The sequence below is a fragment of the Ascaphus truei genome, chromosome 2 (genome assembly GCF_040206685.1).
Source record: "Ascaphus truei isolate aAscTru1 chromosome 2, aAscTru1.hap1, whole genome shotgun sequence".
In the NCBI taxonomy this organism is placed as follows: domain Eukaryota; kingdom Metazoa; phylum Chordata; class Amphibia; order Anura; family Ascaphidae; genus Ascaphus; species Ascaphus truei.
The window spans coordinates 70959390-70972427 of NC_134484.1; positions in this window are offsets into that span (position 1 = coordinate 70959390).

The window sequence follows — 13038 nt, forward strand, 5'->3', positions numbered from 1 at the left end:
TAACCCCTTAAACACCTTATCGGATAATAACCGCAAAGGTAATTAAGGGGTTAAGCCACACAGGCCCGATACCCACCCTTCACCCATGAATTTGTACTGTGGCTTAATCATGCAACTATATATATATACTGTATATATATACAGAGAGAAAGAGAGAGAGAGAGAGAGAGAGAGATATACAGTATATATATATATATATATACACACACGTTATATACACACCCATGATAAACCAATATACAGTACAAATAAATGTAGAAGGGTTATCAAAAGCATACTGCCCTACAACCAAACACTTCTCCATGCATACACACTAAATTAAAATCAATTTCCTTTAATATTCATAACTGATCTCTCAATCTAAATCATCACTAAACCTCTGAAAAGCCATTTAAACAACTTACATTCCAATATAAATGATGCCTAAATATCTATGCACCATATACATTCTGCAAATTAATCAACCAAGTAAACAAAAATCAATTAGCAATCATTATTTACATCCCTAAACAATTCACACTAGATCCCGAACAATAAAACCATTAACAAATTCACGCCTAGAGCAGAACAATTAAGCCTTTGAAAAAATATAAGTACCAACAAAAATACAACCTTTACAACCAAGCCTATCCCTGACCTTCCTCAAACACACAATACAATACCAAGGAATACATCTATCTAATTTTAAAATACTTTAAACTCACAATAAAGCATAGCAGCATACACAAAATAATTTAAAACACATCTAATCCAGCTTTTAAAACAACATAATTTCTTACCCTGTACTGTATGTATATATCTCTCTAGACATATATACATACATACATACAGTGGCAAGAAATGATATACCACAAAAAAAAAAAAATACACATGTTAAAAAACCTTTTGAAAAAATTAACAAGGAATGAAAGCACAGCCAATCAGAATGGCTTTGCTTCAATTGCCTTTAAGATGACATCATGAAAAGGCACATGACCACCCTCACATGGTATGGTAGCCAATCAGAGCGTGGGAACTTTATCCCTACTCTGATTGGCTCTGGTATACCATGTGTCAGGGGCTTGGGGGAGAAAGGATGTGACGTCAATGAAAACCTGTCACGTGGTACGGTAGCCAATCAGAGTAGGGATGGATTTCCCACGCTCTGATTGGCTACCGTACCACGTGACAGGTTTTCATTGACGTCACATCCTTTCTCCCCCAAGCCCCTGACACATGGTATACCAGAGCCAATCAGAGTAGGGATAAAGTTCCCACGCTCTGATTGGCTACCATACCATGTGAGGGCGGCCATGTGCCTTTTCATGACGTCATCTTAAAGGCAATTGAAGCAAAGCCATTCTGATTGGCTGTGCTTTCATTCCCTTTAAGTGACGTCATCATTTTTTTTTTGTCGGCCAAAACACATGGTTTTCACGGCCCAATCAGGACCGTGGGAACCATGACGCAAAATGTGACGTCATAGGCCTTTAAAAGCCTATGTCGTCTCATTTTGAAGCCAGACGCCGCGGAGGAAGGACCTCCGGCCAAGAAAGAAGACCAGGGCGTGGCCGCAGACGGGGAGAAGACCCCGCCCCGCCCCGCTGGAAGGAGATAGAAGAAAGAAGAATACAGATGAAGATGGATTACAGATAGAAGACCCGTGGATTGATTTGGATTTTTAGTTTAATGTTTATTATTTTATGGTTTTTTATTTTATGGGTTCCTGATCGTGGATTGGTTCGTGAGTAAGCTGCGCAACGGGAGTCGGTGGGGGCAAGTAATGGTAAGTGAACTACAGTAAAGAAATGTATTTTATTTAACTTGTTAATTTTTTCAAAAGGTTTTTTAACATGTGTATTTTTTTTTTTTTTGTGGTATATCATTTCTTGCCACTGTATGTATGTATGTATCTAGAGAGATATATACATACAGTACAGGGTAAGAAATGATGTTGTTTTAAAAGCTGGATTAGATGTGTTTTAAATTATTTTGTGTATGCTGCTATGCTTTATTGTGAGTTTAAAGTATTTTAAAATTAGATAGATGTATTCCTTGGTATTGTATTGTGTGTTTGAGGAAGGTCAGGGATAGGCTTGGTTGTAAAGGTTGTATTTTTGTCGGTACTTATATTTTTTCAAAGGCTTAATTGTTCTGCTCTAGGCGTGAATTTGTTAATGGTTTTATTGTTCGGGATCTGGTGTGAATTGTTTAGGGATGTAAATAATGATTGCTAATTGATTTTTGTTTACTTGGTTGATTAATTTGCAGAATGTATATGGTGCATAGATATTTAGGCATCATTTATATTGGAATGTAAGTTGTTTAAATGGCTTTTCAGAGGTTTAGTGATGATTTAGATTGAGAGATCAGTTATGAATATTAAAGGAAATTGATTTTAATTTAGTGTGTATGCATGGAGAAGTGTTTGGTTGTAGGACAGTGCTTTTGATAACCCTTCTACATTTATTTGTATATTGGCTCATCGTGTGTATATATTTACTGTGTATATATATATATATACTGTATATATATATATATATATATATATATATATATATATGTATATATATATACAGTATATATATATATATATATATATATATATATATATATATATATATATATATATATATATATATATATATAGAAAGAAGAAAGAAAAAAACAGGCGCACACCTAGTGCATTAAAGTATAACAATAGATTTATGGAACATTAAAAACAGACAAATGCCCACTCACAAGAAAAACGATAATATAGTGCAGTTATGAGATTGGCTCTCATATGCCAGTGGTAGCGTCTGGATCAGCAGTAGTGTCTTTTCCTAACACATGGCGCCGGCACGGCGTGGTCTCCTTCACCGGAAGTGACGTCCACCCGATCTAGTGCCCCGCACAAGGAAATCCCACCGGGAAACAAGGTCCTCGTCCGCCTGCCTTTGATCACCGCAACACCAGGGGAAACAAGGATGTATTCGCTCCTCTGTTTGGCTTAGCCGCTCCCAACTTGCATCAGTCTTTCTTGGTTGGAAAGTGTCTGCTCTGCATTAGCCACGCCCTACGCGTTTCGTCATGTGATATGACTTCATCAGGGGGTAACCCTTCTACATTTATTTGTATATTGGTTCATCGTGTGTATATATATACTGTGTATATATATATATATATATACTGTATATATATATATATCTGTATATATATATACAGTATATATATATATATATATATATATATATATATATATATATATATATATATATATATATATATATATATATATATATATATAGTTGCATGATGAAGCCACAGTACAAATTCATGGGTGAAGGGTGGGTATCGGGCCTGTGTGGCTTAACCCCTTAATCACCTTTTCGGTTATTATCTGATAAGGTGTTTAAGGAGTTAATTGATATCTGAATGTAATTGCAATGTATTGGCTTTTGATTTTTGTTTACTTGGTTGATTCATTTGCAGAATGTATATGGTGCATAGATTTTATGCATCATATATATTGGAATGTGAGGTTTTTCATTGGTTTGTGATGATATACTGTAGATTGTGAGATCAGTTAGGATTTTTAAAGGAAATTGATTTTAATGTAGTGTCTGTATGGAGAAGTGTTTGGTTGTAGGGCAGTATGCTTTTGATAACCCTTCTACATTTATTTGTACTGTATATTGGTTTATCATGGGTGTGTATATAACGTGTGAATATATATATATATATATACTGTATAGCCATGTATATAAATGGTTTATTGCTTTCCTCTCTGTGGGCAGTAAGTCCTGGTAAGAACAGGTATGCCCACAGTAGTTATGGAGGTTTTCCCTGATTCAATGGTGAGGTGCCCTATGTATGGAGGGGAGTGGCTGTATGCTCTGTGTCCCTGGATAGTGACATAAGGGATGCGACTGCCTCCTGAGATATATAAGGCACAACCCGGGTTAACTGTAGAGTTGTTGGTGGGGTGTTGATGGTGGATTTTGGAGTGAGAGTTCAAGTTCTAGTTCTACAGTGTTCTGACAGCGGCGGAAAGCTGATAGGATAGTATGACCTGCATAAGGGAGTAGGAAACAATTTGTGACCCTAGTGAAGTAACTAGCGGCCCGGGTTGACCAATCAGCCTGTCAAGCCACTCTGTGTCCAGGGACCTGGCGCAGAGAGGATCTCCCTAGGAGAATAGGGAATCCCACTTCGATTCAGGAGGGCATACCTTGCGAAGGGACAGCACGGAGAGATGTGCGGCTAGAGCCGGCAGCTGCATGGGGCAGTCTGCCACATCACCGTCAATAATAAAGATGCCTTGTTCAACGAGACCCCCACTGTGTGAGTGTTAAGTTACTCGCACATGGATGGCACTACCGAGAAGGAGTTCCTCACCAGAACCATCTCCCTGCGGAAGCCCAGATCCTGATGAGGTGGAGGCACTGCACATGATGTAAGTTGGACTCGCACACACTACCTCAGATACCTGCCTGTTGATAATCCCCTAATACCATCAAGCGGGAGACTCAGGAGCCCTGTTGCCTACAGGTGCACCATCAAACACCACACGTAATGGGGACAGTTTAGATCACCCAGGCCAATGTGAGATTGGGGGGGGGATAAACCCATTACAACTGTATATCTCTCTCTCTCTCTCTCTCTTTCTCTCTGTCTCTCTGTATATATATATATATATACAGTATATATATATAGTTGCATGATGAAGCCACAGTACAAATTCATGGGTGAAGGGTGGGTATCGGGCCTGTGTGGCTTAACCCCTTAATTACCTTTGCGGTTATTATCCGATAAGGTGTTTAAGGGGTTAATTGATATCTGAATGTACTTGCAATGTATTGGCTTGGTATTGGCTATGTCTTGTGTGGGCAAGAGAAGGAAGGAAGGCGCTGGCGACGGACACTTCGTATTGATGAGGTCAGTAGTACTTTATTTATTTGTATATGCTAGTTAATGTTTTTAATAATGGGCAATTAATCTATTATCCATATCTGGCTAATAGTTATTTTGCACATTATTGTACTGTAGGTGTTGGGGTGAAGGGTGTATGTATTGAATGTATAGGCCAGGTTTATTTTTTTTACATTCAGAGTTGATTCCGTGGTTCTGCGTGGGACCTCTGGAGACCACCTCCGGGTATTCTCGGGTATCCCAAGGGTATCAGGCTGGTGGTTCCACGGGTGACACATGCGGGGATGATGATGTGTGGTCCCACTTCTGTGGGGGCACCGCGGACCCGTAGTCTGCGGGGATGACGATGTGTGGTCCCACTTCTGTGGGGGCACCGCCGACCCGTAGTGAGCACCCGTGAGTTCCCCAGACCCCCGAGGGAACCACCCGAGGACCCGCAGACACCTGTGGGTTTCACCCAGGGCTCCCAGACATCCTTGGGCCTACCGTGGGGACCCAATTGTGGCCCACGGTGACCAAGGAGACCACCTGGGGGCCATGGTGCTGGCAGGATCCACCAGCAGGCTTCCAGAACCTGTGTAAAAAGGGCTGCTGGTAAACTGTAGGTCTGTCCAGGTGCCCTGCCAGCCCACCGGGGACTAGCATGGGGCTGCGTTATGAACCCTGTATGTAAAAGGATAAATCTTGTATTTATGGGGGGGGCACAGGGGGTGGGTAATGTATTTAATAAATATAATGCTGTTTATTGTGGGTCATTGTACTGTTTTTATTGTGGGTACTGGGGGTGGGGTGTTTCCCCAACGGTATGTGGGTAGGCCTCCCTTGTGGGTACTGACTGGGTGGTTAGGCCTCACGGGGGGGGGGGGTTAGTGTGGGAGGGTATGTAGGCATCCTGAGTGGTGGGTGAGGGTGGGTTAACCCCTTAATGACTGTAGCGGTTAATAACCGCTATGGTGATTAAGGGGTTAGGGGACATTACTTTGTATGTTTTAATTTTTGTGTCTGTTTTGCAGAAGCGGAGGGGCCATGGCCAGGATGGGGGGGGGTAACGGTATGTGGGTAGGGGGTGAGGGTGGTTAGACCTCACAGTATGCACATTGGGTCCCGTCCCCCCCTCCCCACATTTACATACACTGCACTCACAGCAATGCAGGGAGGGATATTTAACAGAAACATCTCTCTGCCTTCAGTGTAATCTGTTTAAAGCCCCCTCCCCCCTAATGTATGTTTCTGTTAAATCTCTCTGCCTTCAGTGTAATCTGTTTAACAGAAACATTAGGGAGGAGGGGGCTTTAAATCTCTCTCCCTTCAGTGTAATCTGTTTAACAGAAACATTAGGGGGGAGGGGGCTTTAAATCTCTCTGCCTTCAGTGTAATCTGTTTAACAGAAACATTAGGGGGAGGGGGCTTTAAACAGATTACACTGAAGGCAGGGAGATACAGGGGATGTACTGTACTGTATTTTGTTTATTGCAATGCTTCAATGTGTGTATAATGTATAATGTTTTTTACAATTAGATAGATGTAATCCTTGGTATTGTAAGGGTTAGCTTTGGTTGTAAATTGTGTTTTCTGGTTGGTACTTACAGTATATATTGATTTTTGTTTACTTGATTGGTTAAAATAGTTGACTTGTTTGGAAGTGTTTGTATTTACTGGTACAGTAGCTTGCAATTATATTGTTAACATTCATTTGCAGAATGTATATGGTGCATAGATTTTATGCATCATTTATACAATGTAAATGCAATGTACTGTGTGGATTGGAATGTTATGTTTTACATTGTAAGATCAGTTAGGATTATTAAATGGATTATTATTATTGTCTGTATAGAGAAGCGTTATTTGTAGGACAGTATGATTTTGATAACCATTCTACATGTATTTGTATATTGGTTCATCATGTGTGTGTATATACTGTGTGTATATACTGTATATATATAGATATATATATGTATACAGTATATATATATACACAGTATATACTGTATATGTATAGGGATTGTTATTATATATATATATACTGTATATATATACAGTATATATATATACAGTATATATTTATTTCTCTTCATGTATTTATTTATTTAGATTTATTTATTAATTGTGGGGCTGCTGTGCGTGAATTTTTTTTATTGGGGGTAGCGGGGGTGAGGGGGGTGTTTGGCCCTTGGTGTGAGTTTAGGACTTGCAGCAGCAGCACAATTAATAAATAAATCTAAATAAATAAATGAATATAAATAAATACATTTAAAATACATTTTTATTGATAGTGTAGATGTGCAGAGGGTCTCCGGAGCTGAACTGCTGTGGTTTTAGGTCTTGGGACCCCCTGCTCCCCGAGATACAGGCCCCTTTAGGGGGTGCCGGTATCCCTCTGCTTGGGTTACAGGCCGCGGTCACGTGATCGGGACCTTTAAACCAAGCAGAGGGATACCGGCACCTCATAAAGGGGGCTGTATCTCGGGAAACAGGGGGTCCCCAGACCTGAAACCAACGGTTCAGCTCCGGAGACCCCCTGCACATCTACACTATCAATAAAAATGTATTTCAAATGTATTTATTTATAGTCATTTATTTATTTATTTCGATTTATTTATTTATTTTTTGGCGGCTGCTGTGTGTGTATTTTTTTTATTGTGGGTAGTGGGGGTGGGTGAAGGGGGTATTAGCCCCAACGGTGGCTGTTTAGGGCTTGCGGGGGGGGGGTAGCGGGAGGGCTTAACCCCTTCATGACCGTAGCGGTATTAACTGCTACGGCCGTGAAGGGGTTAAGTGCACCCGCAACCCCCCCGCAAGCCCTAAACTCACACCAAGGGCCAAATACCCCCTTCACCCACCCCCGCTACCCACAATAAAGCGGGCACGGTGAGTTAACCCCTTCATTGCCTTAGCGGCTATCCGCTATGGTAATGAAGCAGCATTTCTGTATTTTTAATAATATTGAGCAGGAGCAGGGGGCCCCCTGAGTTTAGATTTCTGGCTCAGGGAACCCCCTGCTCACTGTACAATATTATTAAAAATACAGAAATGCTGCTTCTTTACCATAGCGCATAGCCGCTTAGGTAAAGAACGAGTGTTTATTTATATATGTGTTTTATTTATACTGTACATGTGCAGAGGGTCTCCGGAGCAGAACCGCACTGGTTTCAGGTCCGGGGACCCCCTGCTCCCTGAGATACAGGCCCCTTTAGGGGGTGCCGGTATCCCTCTGCTCTGCTTGGTTAACAGGCCGCGATCTCGTGATCGGGCCCTTTAAACCAAGCAGAGGGATACCGGCACCTCATAAAGGGGGCTGTATCTCGGGGAGCATGTGGTCCTCCGACCTGAAACCAACGCGGTTCAGCTCAGGAGACCCCCTGCACATCTACACTATCAATAAAAATGTATTTCAAATGTATTTATTGTCATTTATTTATTTAGATTTATTTATTTATTTTTTGGCGGCTGCTGTGTGTGAGTTTTTTTTATTGTGGGTAGCGGGGGTGGGTGAAGGGGGTATTAGCCCCAACGGTGCTTGTTTAGGGCTTGCGGGGGGTAGCGGGAGGGCTTAACCCCTTCATGACCGTAGCGGTATTAACTGCTACGGTCGTGAAGGGGTTAAGTACACCCGCAACCCCCCCGCAAGTCCTAAACTCACACCAAGGGCCAAATACCCCCTTCACCCACCCCCGCTACCCACAATAAAGCGGGCACGGTGGGTTAACCCCTTCATTGCCTTAGTGGCTATCCGCTATGGTAATGAAGCAGCATTTCTGTATTTTTAATAATATTGAGCAGGAGCAGGGGGCCCCCTGAGTTTAGATTTCTGGCTCAGGGAACCCCCTGCTCACTGTACAATATTTTTAAAAATACAGAAATACTGCTTCTTTACCATAGCGCATAGCCGCTAAGGTAAAGAACGAGTGTTTATTTATATATGTGTTTTATTTATACTGTACATGTGCAGAGGGTCTCCGGAGCACTGGTTTCAGGTCCGGGGACCCCCTGCTCCCCGAGATACAGGCCCCTTTAGGGGGTGCCGGTATCCCTCTGCTCGGTTTACAGGCCGCGATCACGTGATCGGGCCCTTTAAACCAAGCAGAGGGATACCGGCACCTCATAAAGGGGGCTGTATCTCGGGGAGCAGGGGCTCCCGTGACCTGAAACCAGTACGGTTCAGCTCCGGAGACCCCCTGCACATCTACACTATAAATAAAAATGTATTTAAAATAATTTTTAATGTGCCGATGTTTGCGCAGAGAGAGAGCAGCGGATCTCTCTCTGCTGCAAACACATCTCGCCCACTCGCCGGCCCATAGTATCATTTATGTATGTGCATATACAGTACTGTATGTGTACAGTACTGTATGTTAGGGTTATAGGGGTTGTTGTTATACAGTATATATATATATGTACTGTGTATATACAGTACTGTATATATATACTGCATTACAATTCATGAATTTATGCCATCTGGTGGACACGCGAAGCATTGCAGCCTATTAAATCCTGATCATTATCATTTAACAGATCAGGCCCCCGTCAGCCAGGCATGAACCGTGGCTGGGAAGGCAAACGCAACACGGCATGCCAGAGGTGAGGAGCGGCGCATTCCAGGTATCTGCCAGGTACAAACTGGTCATTTGCTCGAATAAAGTGTGTCGCAGCAGTAAAGCTTGCTTGGGCCCTCCCCTGGCATTCTCATTGACTTTTTTGTTTGTGTATGATCATAATCTATGCTGTACAGGCAATAATCTATTCATTATCTAAGAATCCGTGTTTGCTCTTATGTATTTGGGTATGCAAACAACGACACTCTAGTAGGAAGACATTTGAATTTACACTGGCGACACACTTTATTCGAGCTTGGCTAGTCCCACGAATTCGGGTATACCCGGGTGTATTGAGGTTTGTGACTGTTTTCTGCCCGAGTGCATTGAGGTATTTTCCAAGCAGGGATTGAAGCATTTTATTTCCGCTGGCTGCAATACTGCACAGTATATATATATATACTGCATTACAATTCATGAATTTATGCCATCTGGTAGACACGCGAAGCATTGCAGCCTATTAAATCCTAATCATTATCATTTAACAGATCAGCCGCCCATCAGCCAGGCATGAACCCAGGCTGGGAAGGCAAATGCAACGGGGCTTGTCAGAGGTGAGGAGCGGCGCATTCCAGGTATCTGCCAGGTACATACCGGGTATTTGCTCGAATAAAGTGTGTCGGTGCAGTATTAAGGCACAACAACTCACATTTACAATGGCAAGTGCTTAAAGAAATACAGTAACAACACCAGAACAGGTAGGTGACAGAGCTAACCTTTTATTAAAAGCAAACTATACTGGATTAAGAAGCAAGGCACATTATACCCTAAGGTATTCATTACGAGAAGTATTACAGGTGCTATCTGTAAATGGGATTTATGTTATTCATAATCTTTTTAGATTTCATTTTGTTGTAATTGTAGTGAACTACTGAATTGGTGGAAGGATTGTGGAATGTGAGAAACACATTTAAGGAAAACAACTGATTTGTAAGAAAGTTAAAATGGTTTATGGAACAGAGGATGGTACACTAAATATCACTTGTACAAGATGGAGTGTGTCCAAGGCCATGATAAGAGTATTGCTTCGGGCCTAGACTTTTGTTGTATTTTCTTTTAATATTGTTCCATACAGGCATGCCCCAGTTTAAGGACACTCACTTTAAGTACACTCGCGAGTAAGTACATATCGCCCAATAGGCAAACTGCATCTCACTCATGAGCCTGTCGTCACGTCCTGAACAGCAATATCAGCTCCCTACCTGTCCCGAAGCTGTGCACAAGCGGGGAGACTATAGAGCCTGTTACAAATGCGTTATTTACATCAGTTATGCACGTATATGACGATTGCAGTACAGTACATGCATCGATAAGTGGGAAAAAGGTAGTGCTTCACTTTAAGTACATTTTCACTTTACATACATGCTTCGGTCCCATTGCGTACGCTAATGCGGGGTATGCCTGTACTAACAAGCAATGCATACTCTAAATTAATCTGTAAATTAATCTGTAAATAAAGAAATTACTATATGAATCTGTTTTTAGAGTAGACACGTCAGAACGAACGATACTATCGAGAGATCAAGAATGCTTTACCGTTCTCTGCCCATGTTATAGTTTGGCCTATACATGTAGATTAAGTTTTATTGTTAGTTTGCCTTACGAAAAATAAATGAACTGCCAAGAGATCTGTTTTTGATATTTCATTTGATATTGTTTAAGAAGAAATCACAAAAAAAGGAACAATAATTTTCATTTCCTATTTTAAAGTCTAACACCTTTCCCCTCTCCCCCCTCCCCCCCTCCCTATGGGAGGTTTGGATTTTACATGCGTATCTGGTGCTGGTTAGCTCTGCTGCTGTAGGCCAGGAAGCCTGAGTCTCCGAGGATGGTAGTGGGAGTAGCAATGGGACAGGCTGTAGTTCTCTGGTACAGCACCTCCATCCTGTAGGGAGCTGCTGGAGGCCCTACAGGAATCCCCTTTCAGTAACCACACAGAGGCCAGGAACGGTTCACCCTTTATTTGGCAGGCCAGACCTGATTCCTTCTCATGCAAGAGAGGTACTGTATACTGTATACACCCGACAGTCATGGAACATCTTCCCTCTCATCTTGCATTTGGTAATTTCCCTGACTAGGCCCCCCAAGGGCTTGAGGCCCCTGAGGCTAGTCGCCACCACCTTACCCCCTGATGGGGTAAGGCAGACACTCTCCGGGGAGCAGGCTACATCTTGGAATCCTTACTAAATTGAGGTAAGAAGCCTCTTATATACCTGGGAGGGGTTAGTAACCCTGCCCCAAACTGGACAGGCATCACACCATAGTGCATGTGACCCTGTTGACACGCCCCCTCCCCCCAGGCATGATACTTCCAACTTCCACTAGCCTGCACCTGGCTATGGCAACATGTTAACTGATGTGCTAACGGACTCACATGCTGGACATGTGAAAGGGATTTAACCCTAACACTGCCTGCACTTACCAGGAGTTACAGTATATGCTAGGGCCGGGAAACACATAGCCAGGGGCACTAGGCTACAAATGCATCCATTTGTTCATATACCAGCGCTGTTACTTAATATTTACAGCTATTCCCTCTGACAGTTCCAGTATAAAACTGTTTCCTTTTCATTGTTATTGATCATTAGTACCTGAGAATGTATATTTGCATTCCCCTGTATACAAAGTACATGATGCTTATATGTATCTATTTACATAAATATCACTATTACATTTTTATCTGGATTTATGTGTCTCCTTTTCTTTTTATTTAATATGATTTTGCTTGTGTGGAGGAATTCTACATACGTTTGTTTAAAAAAAAACTTGTTTTTAAAGGCTTACTAATCTCTCTAAGGCGCCTGTTCTAGTAGCTTTGATAAGTAACTCATCGAGCATTGTGGGCACTTCTCGAACGAGATTGCATAAGTAGCTATTCAGAAAGCTTCCATAACTTGGCAAACTTGCTCGAGAAGTGCTGCTCCCCGATTGGTAGCGCTCCTGCTCAGACAAACTATTAAAAATGCTCAAACTCGCATTTTTTTTAGATATCACGCTAGCTTTGATAAGCACATCGCGGCTTCAACTCGCAAGCAACTCGCAGATTCTCATCTCGCCACCTCAAGGGTGGTGAGATGACTTCGAAGAAAAAATACATCTTTGCTGCATCGGATTGAAGCCGGGAGTCTCCAGAGATGACACACATTAATATCAGCTCCAAAGACCGCCAGCTTCCATCTTATGTAATAAAAATACATTTACAGGCAGCTTCATTACCTTAGCGCTAAGGTAATGAAGGGGTTAAATACCAGTGCCCTTTTTATTGAGGGTAGAGAGGGTGGGTGAAGGTGCTATTTGGCCCGTGGTGTGTGTTTATGCCTACCAGGAGGGTTGCAGGGGGTGTTAACCCCAAAATACCACCTTCATCCACACCCTCTACCACCAATAAACATTAAAACACAATACAAACAACAATACTAGCCAATACACCCATTGATTACCAGTGTGGTTTCCTATGCCCTCAATTGGAGCAAAGATAACCCCAATGGCAATGAATGGACACCCTACTACCCACACCCTGTAACCCCAAACCCCTCTCCCCTAACACATACAG